Source organism: Mastomys coucha, unplaced genomic scaffold, assembly GCF_008632895.1.
Source record: "Mastomys coucha isolate ucsf_1 unplaced genomic scaffold, UCSF_Mcou_1 pScaffold20, whole genome shotgun sequence".
NCBI classification, from domain to species: domain Eukaryota; kingdom Metazoa; phylum Chordata; class Mammalia; order Rodentia; family Muridae; genus Mastomys; species Mastomys coucha.
In genome coordinates, this window is record NW_022196903.1 from 121,022,139 (window position 1) to 121,040,782 (window position 18,644).

Genomic DNA, 18,644 nt, shown 5'->3' on the forward strand with positions numbered 1-18,644 from the left:
AGGCACCTTAGATGTACGGTAAATGCTCTCAACACGCAGTCAGAGACAGACTACAGCCCCAAACAGGCAGAACAGAGAATGCTCCTACGAGTGTGGCAACATGCCACAAGATGCTCTCTCCACAGGAACAAAAGGCTCTAAGGCAGCTCACACACAGAGAGAGAAGGAGCCCGTGGCAGCCCTGAAGACCCCTGAAGAAGTCTCCAGGGCTCAGAATCCTGCAGGCTCACCGACCACCCTCTCTACTAAGGGTCTCTCTGGCTCCCACACCCAGCAGGACACAGCGGGCAGCTGTCACAGCACACTTCATTTTTGGGACGCATGAGATGCCTGACATTCTCTCCAGCCCCTGAGAGAGACTCCTGGCCTTTCCTAGCTCAAGGTCTGCATCTTGTCCAGGGTACCACCTCCTGCTGCCCAGCCTGGCTCCATGCCCTGCCTGGCTTTAGGTTGCAGCAGGAACCGCACAGGTCTGGTCTTCCCTACCTCCAGCCCACACCCACAACCACCAGGCCATAACCCAAGCAGAAGGGAGAGAAAGCCAGCACTTGCCATATTCAAGGAACCACCAAGGTCCCCTCATTTACATTTGACCACTTGGTATTCCAGAAAGTGTTAAGTGACAAGAGTGTTAAACTTCCTGTCCAGACACAGAAACTAAGGCTTGAAGGAGGGTGACTTGTGGAAGATAGTACCAGGATACAAAGAAAGGAACGTCTAACTCCAAAGCCAACAGGCTGTCACGCCTGCAGGAGCTATGCAGCCTCTGATAAAGCAGGCAGGCATTCATTCTTCCCACAGTGGCCTCAGGAGAAGCATCGGGGCAAGCATGGTTTGCCTTTCTGGCCAGCAGCAGTCAAGAATCCCAGCCTTGAGGAGAGACTGAAAGGCCACAGAAGCAAAAGCCCATGAAGGACAAGGAGGGAGGATGCAAGAGAGGAGAGGGACGCCTGGACCAAGGCAGCAAGGTAGTGCGCAGAGGCACCTCAACTTTTGAGTCTGGTTATTATTAATTACATGTGCGGCAGTTTGTCTAAAGCCTGTCTCCCTCACAGTTGTGCACCTAACCCAGTAGGCACATAATGAGCGCCTGTAAGAAGATGGAGGGAGGTGGACATAGGACAAATGGAAAGACAATGCCAAGGACAGACAGGGAAAGCTTCTTTCTTCTGCCTCTTCACAGACCCCATCTCCATGAAGCCTCCCCAACCTCTGCTCCCTGAGGCCGTCCTTCTCCAATGGGCTCCTTGGCCTGTTCTTTGACTATCAGCTACAACCCTAAATGACTACAGAGGTCATAATCTAGGCTATTGTGAGGTTGGAAGACACTGAAAAATCTTCTTGTCCAAATTCTTTCTTTACATATGACAAGACTGAGATCCAAGAGGGGACCTGGCTTGCCAGGGGTCATATGGCTTCAGAGTAGAGAAAAGTTTCTCGTGCTTGTGCCTGTAGGTCTTGAGTAGCCAAAGGTTCATTGCTGGACTGGGCTGGAGCCGGCAGCCATCTGTCTCCAAGGCCTGCCAGCAGGCCTTCCCTCCCATGTACCCTTGGTAATGAAGCCCACCACAGGTGATCTCAGAGTACTGCACCAGGGGGAGGTCCTGCTGGCCATGGCTCCAGCCTTTAATTTCCGATTTCCCAGCCTGACACCCCTAATAGTCTGGGCCCTTTCTGCTCTGGCCCCAGTTGGTCGTACATCACCTTAGCTGATGCCAGCCATGCCTTCCCCCAGCCATCTGGACAGAGAAATGAGCAAAGAGCAGGACAGGATGATCTTGGCAGAGGCCTGCTGGGAAGCCACAGACACCTGGTCCCTACCCTGCCTGCCCTTGCCGTGAAATGTGCTACTGGGATGCAGGATGGCAAGATAGCAGCTTTTTTTTTTTTTTTTTTTTTTTTTTTTTTTTTTTTTTTTTTTTAGGTCTCAATTTCCCCTTACATAGCTTAGAATCATCTACCCCAGAGGGAACAAGATATGCTGATGTGGGTGTTCCTCTGCCCCCTTCCCCTTAGTATAAAGACAGCACATGCCAATCCAAGTAGAGCATCTTTGAGGTAAACCATGGCCTCTATCCTGCAGAAGTGCTCAATCAAATCTGTGAGTCAAAACAAGCTGACATTAAAAAGCCACTTCCAAGTAAGAGAAATGCCAGGTGAGCCATGCTGGGCAAGGGCATCGTGGAAGGACGAGTTAGTGCAGTCATGACAGGAGAGCCTGGAGCCATGCTCAGCCTGGAGGAGAGTGTGACCAGAGGTCCTGAGCACAGAGGGAACTACACACCACACAGCAAAGGATATCCCAGGCTGCCTGTGCTCATGAACGGGCACAGGGAGAATCTTAGGAATGAAGTGGATGTGTGAAGGGAGGAGCATCGCTACTAGGTGCCCTCAAGCTGCACAAGGCAAGACACAAGGTGCAGGAAACCAGCCTCAGAGCACTGAGGTCTGGGGAAGAGGAAAGGGGGTGAGGACCATCAGGAGGCACTGCTCACAATCGAAGCCCTTGGTATCCTCATCTTGCCCAAATGCAAATGTCACTGAAGGGGTACCCTGACATAGAACCACAAGCTCATGAAGTCCTGTTCTCAGAGCACAGCCCAAGGCACCCCTGAGTGAGAAACTTCACGGAGGACAGTCACCGAGAGGACTGGGGATCCAGCTAAGTATTCATTTGCTTGAGAATATGGGGCACCACACCCGCCATCTTTTGATAGAAAGTGACTATCTCTATTTGCAGAGGACGGACAGCAAGATGCTTCACTGGATGAGATCCTTCATCATCTAACACCTGAAACAAAAGAATTCACGCCCCAGAGTTCTAGACAGCCAAGACGTCCGCAGAGCCAGGCCTCTGTGGGACTACTGGGAGTGCCTCCTTCCCTGTTCTCTCAGATGTCGATGTAGCTGGCAGTCCTTGGCATACAAATCAGTCCTCTCTGCCTCCATCATCCAATGGCATTTTCCTTGTGTCTCAGTGTCTAAATTTCTCTCTTAGATGAATACCAGTCATCAGCTATCCCAATATGACCAACCCTAGAGGATGAGTCTTAGCTTGATTACATCAGTAAAGACCCTTATTCCAAACTAGAAGAGCATACGGGCTCCAAGCAGATGTCAATGCAGATGGAGGCACTGCTTAGTACACTACATTCATTTGCTGTCAAAAGATGTCAGGTATAGTTGGTTTGAATAACATGCCCCCCACATTCTCAGGCATTTGCATACCTGACTCTCTACTTCGTGGCTCTGTTTGGTCAGGTATAGATGTGGACTTGCTAGAGGAAATATGTCACTGGGAGTCAGTTTTGAGAGTTTAAAATCTTGCACCATGTCAAATTTCTCTCTTTCCTCGCAATATGAGATGTAAGCTCTTGGCCAGTCCTGCCATCATGCCTGCCTGTTTCTACATTTCTGAGCCACAATGGTGATAGACTCTTATCCCTGTGGAACCACAAGCCAAATAAACCCTTCCTTCTATGAGTTGCCTTGGTTGTGGCGTCTTATCACAATAGAAACGTACCTAATACATCAGGTATCTAAAAACCCAAGCTCCAGCCCCTTACCTACCTCTGACCACCTGCCTGGGTCACCTGAGTTGGATCCCCTCAGTCACTCTCCTCTGAGATGGGACAGCTTGGATTTGATTTCCCAAGTCCTCGCCAGCTGCAACGCTGCCAAATGAAAAGCAATTAAAAATCAGCGCAAACTCACAATTTTAACAATATAAATAGAAATAAATATAGATACATGAATGGCCTTGTTGGCAGCCATGTGTCTCCCAGCTCAATTCTCTGGGAAGCCCTGGAAGGAGTGAGACCCTGGCAACAAGAAGCAAGCACAGGCCTGCATCCTGCTTTCTAAACATCATTCTCTAACAGGAGCCAGGGCTCTTTAGTGCTGAGACCAAGTCAGGGTTCCAAAACACCAGTTTCCAGCAGAAATAAGGATCCTTCCAACAGGGACTGTTTCCAGGGACAGGGCATGATGCAGAGTTTACTGTGATGCCTGAACATAAACAATGCTTTAAAAATAAAAAGGTAGGAGCCATGTTGGTTCAAAAGGTCACAGGCACCAACTGAAAGACGTCTCAATAACTTTAGCAAGAACAACTGGAACAAAGTAAGCAACTATTCAGCCAGAATCCATAGAATAAATGTCATATTTATTATGTATCATTTGTCCGTGCTTTTTATTTTGTTATATATTTATGAGCCTGTAATGATAAGAATAACTAAGTGAATAAATAAATAAGTGGGAGAAGACAGTTCCTTCCAGAATTACAATTAATAAGTGCGGAACAATGAAGTAAATAGAAAATTACATTTATACAAACATCGCTGTACCAGGTAACACGGCTGACGGATTAGCTAAAATTACTGGGTAAATGTCCATGGAGCAACTGGGTATTTGTCTAGTGTCAGAAGTATCCGCTCCTCCAAACACTTATTAATTTCAGAGAAGAAATTATAGCGCTACAGCACAGGCGTTGAATGGCATTGCCTCGTCCTTTCAATCAAGGGTGACATCATCGGTTACAGCACACACGGGCTTCATGGTCCCCTGACACTGTGCTCCAAGGAGGATAGTGACAGTGTTGTGGCGATGTGCCCAAAATGTATTATTTTAATATCATCATAAGGAAGCACTCAGAGTGACAGCGTCTAGCATGCTGACCAGGACTTTCAGCCTGCCACGGTAACAGAGACAAGGAAAACCTGATGCAGGGTAGGACCAGAAAGACCCATCAACTAAATGCAATATGCAAGCTTGAGCAAGAAAGGTTGTCTGTTCGAAGAGAAGTTCAAATCAGGGTGGGGTTAGTTAGCAATATTGAACTGTTAACATCCTGGCTTTCAAAGTCACAGAAAGTCATGCTTCTTAAACAATGAGCTGTGACTGTATCCCAGCTGTAAATGAACATTCCGGGGGCTAAAAAAGTTTCTACCTAAATTCACAGTGACCAAAAACTAATTCAAAGTGAAATCTGTAGTGAACCCAAGTCGATTCTGGTAGACCTCACTTGTGGTGCACCATGTGACTTCCCTGCAGCCTTGCTTCTGAACACGGGACATGGGATGTGACCCGACACACCACACACCTCCAATGAACACAGCCTGCAGCATCACAGCTGAGAGCGGAGACCCTGCATGCTGTGAAGAGCAGTGTTCTCAAGTACACACTAGACACCGTGTGCTCTTACAGAAACATAATGGTTTGCTTACGGAAAACAAAGGTTTTGCATGTTTTCCTAGAGTCACTCCTCAGCGCCTAAGAATCAAATCAGCCTATCTTTTGGATTGTGCTGCATTACGAATGTTTGGTTTTTAAAAAATTACTCTTGGAGTTGCTGCCTTGAGTGTCATAAAAAATTGTGAAGTGGCTTTTGGGTTAGGATTTCCAACAGTTTCTCAAATAGGCCTCAACAGACTTCTGTTGGTTCCGTGCTACGTGTTTATGTGAAGCAGCATTCTCGGCACTGACGATCATTAAATCAAAATATCGATCAACTCTGGAAAACACTGAAGATGCTCTGTGTCTTGCAGCATCAAATATTCCACCAAGATGTAATTCTTTCTGTGAAACCATACAAGCTCTTCCACCTCATTAGTATGCAAATTTGCTATCGTCTTTAATAAATGATAAAATATGTATATTAAAAAATCATCTTTAAACAAATTTATCATTCATTGTCAGGTAATGGTTGATTTATATATATATATATTGTGTGCCCAGGATCATGTAAAAATTTCCCTGGTGGAAAACAATTCTAAGTAGGAAAGCTTAAAAAGCCTAGATAGACTGCTAACCACAACCAACAGAAGCAAGATGCACAGTGTTTATGCCACATGTATGCAACACAGTGTATATGCCACATGTATGCCACACACATGCAGCAGGATGCATAATGCATGCATACATACACACGCTACATGCATCTGCAGACATGCTACCAGGATGCAAGAGCTTGGGAACTTTGGAAGTAAGCGTGGTTGCTGGAGATGGGGTGGGGGTAAGGACGTGAGGAGAGGGAAAATGGTCTGCTTGCTGTCTCAGGCAGCTTGCTGAGCCACAGATCCGATTTTCACACAAGGATTACTAGATTACATTTTTCACCACAGGCAGCTGTCCCTGTCAAATAAATAATCATCACCTTACATTTATATATCACCTTTCATCCCACAGCCCCATTCCTATAGCTAGGACCAGCCGGGGAACAGCTTCGTGAGAGGGAGGGGGAAGAAGGCTGGAGTGGCTTGCACAGAGGGAAGCAGTCTAACCCCTACTGGGTTCCATGAACGCAGGGCTGGAGCCTGGCAGAGAAAAGAACCCCCACACCAGGAGGGCAGCCTGTGGTGTAGTGTGCTATGTTATGAAAGAATGGTCCAGTCAAGAGAGAGTACAGAAGCAGTCAGGGCTGGGCCCCTGAAGCCAGGGCTGGGCCCTTGTAGCCAGGGCTAACCCATGCCCAGTAGCCAGGGCTGCACCAACCCAGCAACATCAGGCAGATGATGGCTCTCAGGCTCTGGTAAGTGAGACTGGATGGGCCTCACCTCTATGCAATTGCCTCAATTCAAAGACGTGTATGTCAGAGGGAATCCTGGGAGCTCCCCTATAGGAAAGCCTTGAGCACCAAACCCTATTATTCACCTGCTAGCCAAGTAGGCAAGGGGAGAGAAGCCATGAGCTCTACTAGTGGCTGTCACAGGTCCCCTTCTGAGCAGGGTAACCCGACTCTGTATCAGCCACAGGCAGCTGCCTAATCAAAGCAGTGGCTTCAAGTGAGGCACTGCTCCCACAAAAAGGAAAGGAAGAGAGGCCCTAGGGCACAGTAGAGCCAGGCTGGAGCTACAGATGAGGGGCCTGATCCAAAGGATGCCTCCAGACCACTAGCCCTGGGCTGTATAAGCACTCAGACACCAGGCCAAATCCCATAGGCCTGCCTCTGCTCAAAACAGGGGCTGGCCTGTACCACCATCATGAAAGCCAGAAGCAAATGAGGACCAGGGTCAATGGGGTGGCAGAAGCAACAGAAAGGGAGGCCACACCAGGCTTCCTCAGAGACAAAGGGGTCCTAGTAGAAGAGGGGGCAGGGAGAAGGGAGTGGCACCAAGACACATGGCATCCCGAAAGCACAGGGGTGAACAGATCATCCATCACTGCCATGCTGGGAGTGAAGGGGACCAGCTGGAAAAGCCATTGAAATTGTGCTCTGAAGAGGAGCCAGCTCACATTCAGATGCCCCTGTGGGAACCCACGGCTCAGGGGCTAGAGAGGTCTAGGCACTGAGAAGCTAGTTTTAAGTGAATGGGGTAAAAGGAAATTCAGCTCGTTCCTCTGGCCAGGACCCCAAAGGCCTTGGGTAAGTGTCCACGGAGTCCCTTCGTGCCCCTTGGGGCTCTAGTACAGGTTCCTGGGTCCCCTTTGACCTCCATGAACCCACCACATTCATGCATCCCATCACTTCCTACTGGCCTGTCCCAGCCTTCACAGCACTAGGCCTTTACACCACACACCCCACTTTCCCAAGCCTTCCAAATAGCCCGCACCCCCCGGCTTCTTTCTGTTTGATCCTATCACAAGTTCCACATTTCCATTGATCTACAACACTTGGCCACTCTTCCCTCTGTCCTTTGCCAGGGACCCCCAGTATGTCCTCATACCCTCAAACATAGAACCCCAAAATTATGCCCACCAGCTTGACATAAAGACTTGCTCTAGGTCCTCCTGCACCTCACCCCAAAATCTCCATGGGGTCTCACACTATAAGCTCCTGAATACCCTTCTCATTTGCCAGCCAGTTACACACCTTCTCATATATATACACACACATATACACAGACACACACACACACACCTTCTCACATCTACACACACATACCCCTTCACACATACACACACCCCTTCACACACACACACCTTCACAAACATACACATACACACCTTCACAAGCACACACACACACCTTCACAAACATATACATACACACCTTCACAAGCACACACACATACCTTCAAACACACACACACACACACACATACACACACACATGGCTGTAAATAGTCCAAAACTGACTCTGGTCCTTCACTGTGTAACTCCCCCAATCTCAATGTCCTACACCAGCTCTAAAGTCCAGCATTGTCTGTCCAGAAGCCCTGCCTACTTTCAGGAATTGTTTCGGTGACTTGGAATGCCAGGGATAGTACTTTCTTAGTCCATCTGGACAACACACAGGCTTTTTGCCCCTGGGTTGACCCTAGCCCCAAAGCCTAGGACGAACACACTTCTCATCACTTATGATTCTAAAGATGTTTACAACACCCTCACTACCCTGCATCCTGCTCCACAAGACAAGGCCTCTGTTTTCAACAGCATCACCAGAGTTCCCTTGATGCCAGACACCTAAAACCAAGGCAAATCCAAAGAGGCCCCAGAAAATACCAACCTGCAGCACCACAGCCATTGCCCCTGCCAGGCCACGGCCATGGCCACTTCATGACATCCACTCCCAGGCAGTGCTGGTGGCTGCCCTGAGTTGTCTACCCTTCTGTGGTCCACATAACCAGGCTTTGCCCCATGAAGGGAGAACCAAGAGCCATAGCAACGCAAGGGCAAGATCTGCAGCAAGGGCCTGGCCCAGGCAACCAGCTGGCATCTATAGCGACAGGGCATGGTCTAAGCCCCACAGGTCACCTGCAGGAGCCAGAGAGTCATCAGTTGTGAGAGGGAGCAAAGCCACCTGAAGGATTCAGGGAGTCAAGATGATCCCTATGATTAAACATTAGATTAAGGGATACGCGAGAAGGAGCAGGGGAGAAACAGAGACGAGGAAGATGGCAGCATGTCCAAGTCACCGCAAGCCAAGAGCCAGGCTGCAGAGAATGGAAGACCCTCCCGCCACCACAGAAGACCATACAGTAAGGCTGGCCTGGAAAAGAGAAACCTAACACTCAACTACCTGAAAAAAAAAAAATGCCAGTTCACCCAACACCTGGGCAAAGGCTTCTCTCCTCAGCCTCAGACATGCAGAGGAAGGGAACAACACGCTGAGCCTTCCCTCCCTAGCCACTCCCCTACCCCCACAAAAAAGAAAAAGGACCATGAAGCTGAAACCTGAGAAGATGCCAAGGGGCAGCGGGAGGCAATTTACAGCTGGGAAAACTGAGCCCTTGGCCAGATGTGGGCCCTGGACAGGAGGGGGTGGGCTTAACTCTGTGCCTAAGTGCCTAGAAGGGATCCCTTCTCAGGTCACTAGCAGCCAGGCCTGGTTCTGAGCCGAGAGCCCGGTGAGAAGAGCAGAGCAGGACAGGGCAGTGACCAGGACCTACCCATTTATGGGGCTGGTGGATCAAAGCCATCAGCCAGGGCAGGGCATGGGGAGCAGGGTGGGAGGAAGGGAGGCAAGGAGAAGAAGAACAGAGGGGAGAGGCCGGGAGGAGGTTTGCTGGCTACAGCAGAGGTAGAGGAGGGCTTCTTCCCACTCAGGGATGCCTGACACGGCCAGGAGGAACCAGCCAGAGACCTGCTCACTCTTGGCCAGCTCCTAGACTCCACTGCCCCCTGAGCACAGAGGGCATCTATCTGTGATCCGCCACAGGTGTACACACCTCCAGGACCTCTTGCAGCACTAGGACCCCGGAACAAGGGGCCAACCCGATACAATCCCAATAGCAAAGTATCAAGTATGACCCCCTCACCACCAACACAGGACAGATGAAGGACTAAGAGGCCCAGAGAGGGTCAGCGCTATCCTGAAAGTCACACAGCCAGTGAGCAGGACAGTCAGGACCCAAATACCTAATGTTGGGCTCAGGAACCCAAGCTGCTCTCCTCACCAGCCCAGACCAGACCAGACCAGCTAAGGAAACAAAGCTGCCCATTTCAAGAGCATCTAAGAGGCTGGGAAAGAAAGGGGGGATGAAGTCAACCCCCCTAAAGAGATGCATGCAAAAATCCCTCTGACAAGTGGTGGAATTATTTCCATTGGAAAAAAAAAAAATTAATGAAAAACCCTCCCTTCCCAGACCCCAGGGGTATTTGGCTGTAAGCTGATGTAATAGGGAGAAGAGAGGCCAAGGGGAAGGAACCCCCCCCCACGCACCCCAGCATGCCTTCTGCCAGAAGCACAACAGGGAAGCTGCAGCTGGAGTTGGGGGGACACAAGCCAAGCAGGATGTTGGAGCCTTGGAAGCAGGCCTAACGCAGCCAAGCTGGCTGGCTGGCTGGCTGGCTGGCTGGGAGGGAAGCAGAAGCCTTTGAAATGGGAGCACATGGCTGGTGCTCCACGGAGCCCCACATGCAGGTAGGCCTGGGGTGGACACAGACACCAATGCAAAGCCTGTGGAGGGCAGTGGAGGGTATCTACGACAAAGCCAGCTGCAGGCAGAGCCAAGAAGCGGAAAGAGGGGGCTGGGACCCAGGGTATCAGGAGGTCAGGACATGACTTGGGATCTGAGGGTATGCATATACTGAGGGCATGATTAGGAACAGAACTGTACAAGGAACTTCTTACTGAACCCTTCACACAGACGGAGGACCTCTGATAAAGTAGGCATGCCTACACAAGGGCCTAGGACCCCAGCCTGGAACCTCAAAAACACCCAGCTTACAAAGGGCTCTGACATGAAAAGCCAGAATCATCCCACCATCACCCCCAGCATGGACACATCGGGGAGGCCACCTAGAAAGCGGCCCCAGAGAGACCCACTGTCATGGATAGGTCTAGCCAGCAACAGTAGCTCCATAGGCCAGTTAGAACCGCAAGGCACTCCACCAAACACTATCTTCCCCTACCAGATGTCTACATAGCATCACTGACCAGCGGAAAGCTCTGGCAGCTGGGACCACCTGGTAGCTCCACAGAGCACTAGGCTCCCATCCCTGCCTAAGGTTTGGGGTACAGACTGTGGGGGGCTTAGAGGTAGCAGATGGGGGTAGTGACAGATTGTGTCCCCATTTCTAGCATTCTGGTGAGAATTTCTCTTTTCACCCGCTAACCCCGCTGCGTGCAAAGCTGATCATTACAGGAAGAATAAAAAATGTCCCAGCCTCCGGATCAATGGCCAGTTCAGCGTTTTATCTTGGAAATGTTGAACATGCCCTTGACCTCTCTGAGCCTCCAGTAACCCCCATGGGTCTCAAGAGGACAAGCCTGTAGGAAAGACCCATGAGCCCTGACACCAGACAAAAACTGCAGTCCCAGAAACAACACTCAGAGCACTAAAGGCTGAACCTGAAACGGGGCGTGGCTTAGCACCCTCTGGGACTACCCAGCAGAGGTCTAAGGCTACATGGCCATGACCAGCTATAAGCTAGGGATGGAGGTCTGCACCCAGGGGCTGCTGGGAGTAGATAGGCCATGGAATTGGCGGACTCCGCCCACTTCTGGACTCAAGCTGAGCTTCCAGGGAGTTTGCTATTGCTGTGTGTCCCTGCTGCTGGAAAGCTTGTCCTTGACTTCATAATAGCACTGCTCTTCCCAGGCTAGCCTAGCCCCAGGCATGACCCCTCCTTCCATGACCAGCACCATCCACCATTCACACAAGCTACCAAGCTGAGGTGTGGGGGCCGGGGGGAGGGTTGGAGTTTCGACATCCTCGGAGCCCCGTTCTCTGCTTCTGGACCCCACAAAGCCCTGCAAATGCACAGCTAGAGTAGTGCACTCTACAGCAGAAACTCCCTACAAAGGGTTTGTTTGGCCACAGGTAGGGTGCTGAAAGGCTACCTCCAAGCCTGCGACAGTGCCCTGAGACAGCCACTTCTCAAGTAGACTGCTGCGGCTTCATCTCACTCAGCCTTGCCTCTGAACCATCTATGAACCCACGACATGTGCGATTTGAGACTGAGGCAGAGGGACACATGGCCAGGAGAGCAAGATTGAATAAAACAACCTGCTGGGAAAAACCAACAGGTTTCCTGCTACCATCTAGTGGCCAGCACAGGCAAGAGCAGGCACCACAAGGCCACCAAGAAGTCTCAAGGACCATATCCCCTTCCCCAACAAGCCCAGACTGAGACTAGGTGACCACCAGGAGAAGTAGAACCTATGCAGGAGTTGTGGGTACCAGATTTTAAAAAAAGCACAACACCCGCACAAAACAAAAGATCTGCTGGCTGTCCATCCAAGGGCTTAGGAGAAAGGGCAGAAAGGCTAGAATAGTGATGTGGCCTGAATGGGCTGCAAAGCAAGATGTCGGTCCTGACCATGGCTACTGGCCTGGGTGGCCTCCTCTCCTCCTCTGATTCCTTACAGCCGTTCTTCCTCTCACTCACCAAGGCCAGGCGGCCCCCAGGCTGCACACTTGTCTTCACGCAGCCCCTCCCTGTCCCATCTGTGCCAGCTTGGTTGTCTCTTCCACATCACACATCACCTCCCTCATCCTTCCGCCCTGGGCCCCAGTCGCAGGTTCACCTATCCATCTTTTCTACTTCTTCATCTTCACTAGTGGTCGTCCTCCTGTTAGGCAGCTGGCCTCACAGTGCAGACTAGACCTCAGAGACTCTACTTCCCACCTTGGAAGACTGAGGACTCAAAAGAGCTCTAGCTGCCACTGTCCCAAGGTCCCCTTCCTTCTTGTCTTATAGAAGGCCATCTATCTGCCAGCTTGCCTGTGGGCCCTGAAACCTGGGCAACCTTCCATCCTAAAGGGGCTATCCTGAGAGAGACAGTGGGCCCTCAGGAACCTTAGGCTGCCTGGCCCATCCAAGTGGCAAGACAGACATAGTCTGACCTGAGCTCATGCTTTGGTTCACCCCTAAATGCCTGTGTCAAATGCCTGATAAGTTCCTTCCCCCCTAAAACCTTAACATGCCCCCATTTGTACAACAAAGGATTATTACATGGGTCCTTTTGAGGCCAAAATATCTACAAGATTAACTTACACTAAGATGTCAGTAACTGATAACTTGGTAACTGGGGAGACAGTGTCGACCCATCACCCATCCACGCCGCAGAACGAGCACACTGGACATGTAAGTGAGGGGTGAGGCTATTTTTAACATTGTGACTTGTTTAGCTCTGGTTTAGCCACAGCATGGGGGATGGAGACTCAAGGTCAATACTGGCTAGAACAAGAAGGAAAGCACTTGCCTGGAGCTTGACCTCCAACAAGGTCAGGGTGGCCAACCTCATGTGACACCTTCTGGGAGTAGCTCCAAGGATCACCTCTCACAATGGCAGAGTTAATACCATTGGTTGCTAAGGAAACTACAACCTAGGACAGTTCTAGATTGCAGAGCCAGTGAATGTCCTGCCAGGAACTGACCAGGGTGGCTGGCCGGTGCCACTCTTCCATCATGGTAGATACTCAGCAGGTAGCCTTCAGTTCTGCCTCCTCTCCTCTCCTCTCCTCTCCTCTCCTCTCCTCTCCTCTCCTCTCCTCTCCAGCAAGTTACTTTCACGAAGCTATCCCACCACCACGTACTCTCAAATGGACTTTTTGGAATCGAGATGAGAGCCGAAGATCAGGATGAATCCTCAATCTACACCAAGTTTCCCGCATGATTTCCCACAGAAGGGCACAATGATTGGGGGCTACACAGGGAACGGAGGCTCTCCCAGCTTGCCCGGGTGCTATCACATCCTTCACAGCAGGAAATTTTCCATGTAACAGCCACATGGGTGTTTGAGTAAACTGAGTACCTGGTATTACTGCTTCAACCCTACCCTGGTGGAAGGAGCCTGTTGAGGCAGCTAGATCTGGAGAAGAGGGGTGGGAACAGACCTCAGAGAAAAAGACCATGGTGGGTAGAGTCTCTGTCATCAGCAGATGGTGAAGGGGCTTCTGAATAAACCCTCAGAGCCCCAAAATACTTCTTCCACCTGCTTACTCCTGCCTAGGATTCCTTCATGGGGAGGGGGTCAGCTTTGATTCTGTGGTCAAAAATAGGCCTGAAATCATAAACCTGTGGCATGGGGGCTGGGGGGGGGGGCACACCACTGTACACAGAGTGACGGGAGGCGGAGGGGGGAGAGAACAGTGAGGTGGTCTAGGAAACTCAGAGGAAACAGCTGCTGGCTCTGGAAGCACATGTGGCTCTTCCTGGGCCTCTCAGGACAATCCTACAGGGGGACAGGGGCATTCAGGCTGGAGTCAGCAATCACCGAGTGGATCTATCCCTGCCCTGAAGGTGAGGAGAAGGCACCTGTGCCCGTATCCAGGGTCCTCATCAGAACCTGTGTGGAAGGAGTAACCGCCAAATGGGACAAGTCTAAGACCTAGAGCCAGTGGGATGAAGAAGACTCTGAAGAGAGGCTAAGGTGGCAGTAGAGGACCAGTCCCAGCCAGAAGAACCCGAAAGGAACCAAGGAGCAGTCCTAGTGGGCAAAAGTGGGATACCCAACTCTGGCTGCCTGCCCAGGCTCCCTGGAGACCCGCCCAAGGGCTGGGAGCTAGTCTGGAGAGGTGTGTGTGGACTGGGGAAGAGAAACAGAACTGGGTCAAGAGAAAACGAGAATACTAAAACCACAGGAGACTGCTCCGACTCATTACTCATCAGGGAGATAGAATCAGCCACAGTGAAAGGCTGCCTCACACCTAGGATGGAATTAGTGGAAAAGAAACGGAAGAAAAGGGACAGTAACAAGTGCTGGCAAGGATGTGGAGAAACTGGAACCCTCCCACATGGCTGGTGGGAACCAGGGTGATACAGCCACTGTGCAAACAGTCCACCTACCTCTTGCGGTGCAGAACACAGTTTCCATATAATCCATCTCTTTCTCCATCTGGGTACATACCCCACAGAATCAAAGTCGGGTGCCCACACGAACACTTATACAGGAATGTGCACAGCAGCTCTCCCTATACAAGTGCTGGGGGAGGGAAACAACCCAGATGTCCATCGACGGATGAAGCTATCAACATAATGCTGTACATACATATGAGGGAACATTACTCAGCCATAAAAGAACAAAGCACACCTACACTCTTCTCTCTGGACAGACCTGGAAGTTATCTAAGAAGTAAGCCAGACACGGGGACCGCATGCTGTATTACCATACTCACACGAGACCAGTGTCAGAACCACCAGTAGGAAGCAGGTAGCTGATTGTCAGTAGTTTAGGAGAGGAAGGACTTCAGTTTAAGGGAGGGAGGACTTAAGTTTAGGGGAGGAAGGATTTCAGTTTAGAGGAGGGAGGACTGCAGTTTAGGGGAGGGACGACTGCAGTTTAGGGGAGGGAGAACTGAAGTTTAAGGGAGGGAGGACTGTAGTTTAGGGAAGGGAGGACTTAAGTTTGGGGAGGGAGGACTGCAGTTTAAGGGAGGGAGGACTGCTAAGAATTACAGACTGATGCAAAAGTTGAAACAAGGCAATAGGATCATTTCACAACTGAATGAATGAGCTGCATCCTTTAAAAGGGTCACAGTGAGATCAGAGAGTAGTGGTGCAGGCATGTAATCCCAGCATTTGGGAGGCAGATCATCCTTGGCTACACTGCAAGTTAGATGTCAGCCTGGGCCATTTGAGACTCTATCTCAAAAACTAAATGAACAAATAATGACAACAAAAAGCCCTGAAATGGTCACATGATACAGTCTATGTTACATGTCATTTGCCATATTAAAAATGAACAAATAACTAAAACCTAGAAGATTCTAGGCAGAGACCTCTGGCCCTGTTATCAAGCAGTGGCAAGGCTTGCCAGCCCTGCTCGGGGGATGAGAAGTCAGAGCCAGAGAAGCCAAACTCCCAGCGCAGCATCCAGCCTGGCTGGCATTCATACACATTTGCCATGCCCATGTGTGTGCTTTGCCAAAGCTTACCGAATCAGTGTTTCCTCCTGGAATATGCACCACAGCCCGGGAGGGAGGTGCAGCTAGTGTGTGCAGCTCCGGGTAACAAAGCTAAAGCACCCGCAGTGTCCCCAACACCCTGCACACAGAGCAGTTGAGATGGTGGTTTGCATCCTAGACAGTCCCCTCTCCCTCTCTGCCATCACCAATGCCCAGCACTAGGAAGTGGGGACAGCACAGGCTTAGCCAAGTCCTGCACTGTGATCTGCATTGTGATTCTTATTACTTGCTATTGGAGTGCCTCCATTTCTTTCTCTGAAGAAACCCAAGTCACGCCATGATGGTCCATGGGGGTAAATAAAATGAGTGTGCCCGAAAGCTCCTGGCACAGGCTCCATGAACCTTCAATTCCTTTCTTCCCCCAAGATAGAGAACAATTACAAAGACTGAATGGAGAACTTGAGCAGGTATATGGAATGTGGGCAGAGCAAGCAAGGAAACAAGGCCAGGAGAGGATGCCCCACACCAAGGACCAATATCCCAGTGACCTTGAATGTCTGACCCTTGAAATCTGGCATGGCTACTGTATGAGACCCTGTGCCAGGAGTAGTTTTAGTGGGGATAGGGGCCAAAGTTCAAGAGCATCAGGGTTATCAGGAGAGAGAGGGAGTAAGAAGGAAGGCTGAAAACAGCAGAAATAAAACTCGCCAATAAAAATAGAAGGAGCTTGCATTTTTAGCGCATCCTCAGTGTGCCAGACGCTACGCTAAGCACTTTACAGATTCCCTTGGTGCCTCCTCACATCTCCACAGGGCAAGTTATTATTAACCCCATCCTACCAACGAGGGCGTGGACGCAGAGAGTAAGAGGGCTGCTTAAGGTCACACACTGAAGTGTCTGCTTTGTGACCAGGCTGAAAGGTCCTTGTCATGCATATTCCGACTCTACTCTTCCTGGTTCCTTCCCTCAGCTTCAGCCACACTGGGAGAATCTCCCAGAACAAGTCACTAGGCCAGAGCGATACAGACAGCCCCTGGCCTCAACACAGCCAGCCAGAAGCTGACGCCAGCAAGGGGGGATGAGAGGAGATGATAAATATTTGGGAAATTTTAGTCAAATAGAGACTAAAACAGAGAAGCTTCTGTTCTCAGCAGCTCTACCAGCTTTAGGGAGAAATGGTGGTCTGCCCCGCATACTGCCAAACTCTCGGCTATACTCACTCTGGGCAGAGGGATCAGGTTCCCAAGCTGAAGTAGGATTGATCACTGGGTGCGTGGTTCAGGAAGTTGTGAGTGGCCCAGGCAAGCAGAAGCGCCAGGGAAGCTACCCTCTTGCCATCCCAACAGTGCTGTTTTGAAGGAACTGCAGATGGCTTCCAAATGCCTCCCCCAAGTGCAAAGTTCATCCTATGAAGCGGTGGCCTGTGCAAGAAAGGGACCACAGAGAAGAGATCTGAGAAGGGCCAGATTCAAGGCTGACCCCATCATGGTGGTCCAGCAGAGGGAAGAAACAGTGGAGGACCAAAGAGAGCAGGGCTTCTGTGTAGCTCCCACGATTGTTCCCGTCTGCCTCCTGGGAATGCCAACCCAGGAGCAGGCACCTTCACCTTACTCTACAACCACTCCTAAGGAGGCTATGAGCATGGATGAGCCAAACTCAAGTAAGATGTGGAAGTCTTGCCCTCAGCTGGAGACAAAGACCTGGAGCCCAGCACCAGAGAGACTGAAGCAGGGCCCAGCAAGATGGTTTCATGAATACAGGCATTTGCTGTGAAAACTGAAAACCTGAGTTCTAGCCACAAGATCCATGTGAGAATCAATTCCACAAAGTTGTTCACTTCCACATGCACGCTAAGACAAGCACATGTGTGCAAGCACATACAATGAATAAATATTAATTTTCTTTTAAAAGCTAAAGCAGGTACATTGTGAGCTCAAAGCCGGCCTAGACTACATAGTAAGTTCCCTGTGGGCCTGGACTACACAATGAAATTCTGTCTCAAAACTAACCAACTAAACTCCTTAATTTTATCTTAAACTAATGTTTAGGGGACTCCTGATGCATGAGATGCTACGCTGGCTCTGACACACAGATCATCTCATTTAAATGTTAAGGCAGTTACCCGATCTCCATCAACAATTAGAGCACCCAAGAGTTAAGTAGCATATACACTGTCAAGCTAATATGTTGTGGGATCAGGATGCAAGGCCATGTGGTCTGACCTCAGAACCCACAGCCTTAAACAAGACCCTTTACCACTTCCTAAAACAGCCCCTTAGAAGTTTGTGACAAGTTAATAAAGATAATTTCTAGCCCATTAAAGGAAATGGGCACACGGCTACAGCACTCGGGAACACACCTGTGAGCACCCATGTTCTTACTCAGGATGTAAGCCCATCATTTCAATTACACAGCAATTACACACATGCACTGGAGGGCCCCTGGGCTGGCTTGCAATGAGGAGAGTGGTTAATTAATTTTAAAATAGGGGAGGTAGGAATAATGGACAATAGGTGAAAAACCATCCAAATGATCATTTATGGATAATGGGTAAACAAGATGTGGGGGAAGCATACCATGAAATATGACACCTTGGCCAAAAAAAGAAAAAAGGACTGTGTTCTGATACAAGCTACAGTTTGGATAAACTCTGAAGCCATTATGCTGAGTGGGAAAAAAAATCTACCCAAGAGAGGTAAGACTGCAGAAAAGCCTATTTGTATAAAGTATCTAGAATAGTCAGACTTTAGAGAGTGGATGTAGTAAACAGGACTAAGGGAAGACCAAGTGCAAGTGTGTGTTCAATGGGCACAGAGTTTCAGTTAAACGATATATTTTATGCCATGTGTCTTTTACTACAATAACAGTTAGAAACAAATACATAGGGTGCCCATGGCCTGATGGACTATA

The 18,644-nt window shown here is 49.9% G+C and overlaps 1 protein-coding gene across 4 annotated transcripts in view; it reads right to left on the reverse strand.

Annotated features, from left to right (window-relative positions):
• Positions 1 to 18,644, reverse strand: part of Tspan9 (tetraspanin 9) — a 183,063-nt gene that overhangs the window by 119,474 nt on the left and 44,945 nt on the right. For 3 of the 4 annotated variants that reach the window (XM_031383538.1, XM_031383541.1, XM_031383540.1), the window contains exon 2: positions 3,571 to 3,674. The gene's annotated coding sequence lies outside the window, so the exon portion shown is untranslated. Of the gene's footprint in view, positions 1 to 3,570; positions 3,675 to 16,954; positions 17,156 to 18,644 lie in introns of all 4 variants that reach the window. The other variant, XM_031383539.1, reaches the window with a different exon arrangement.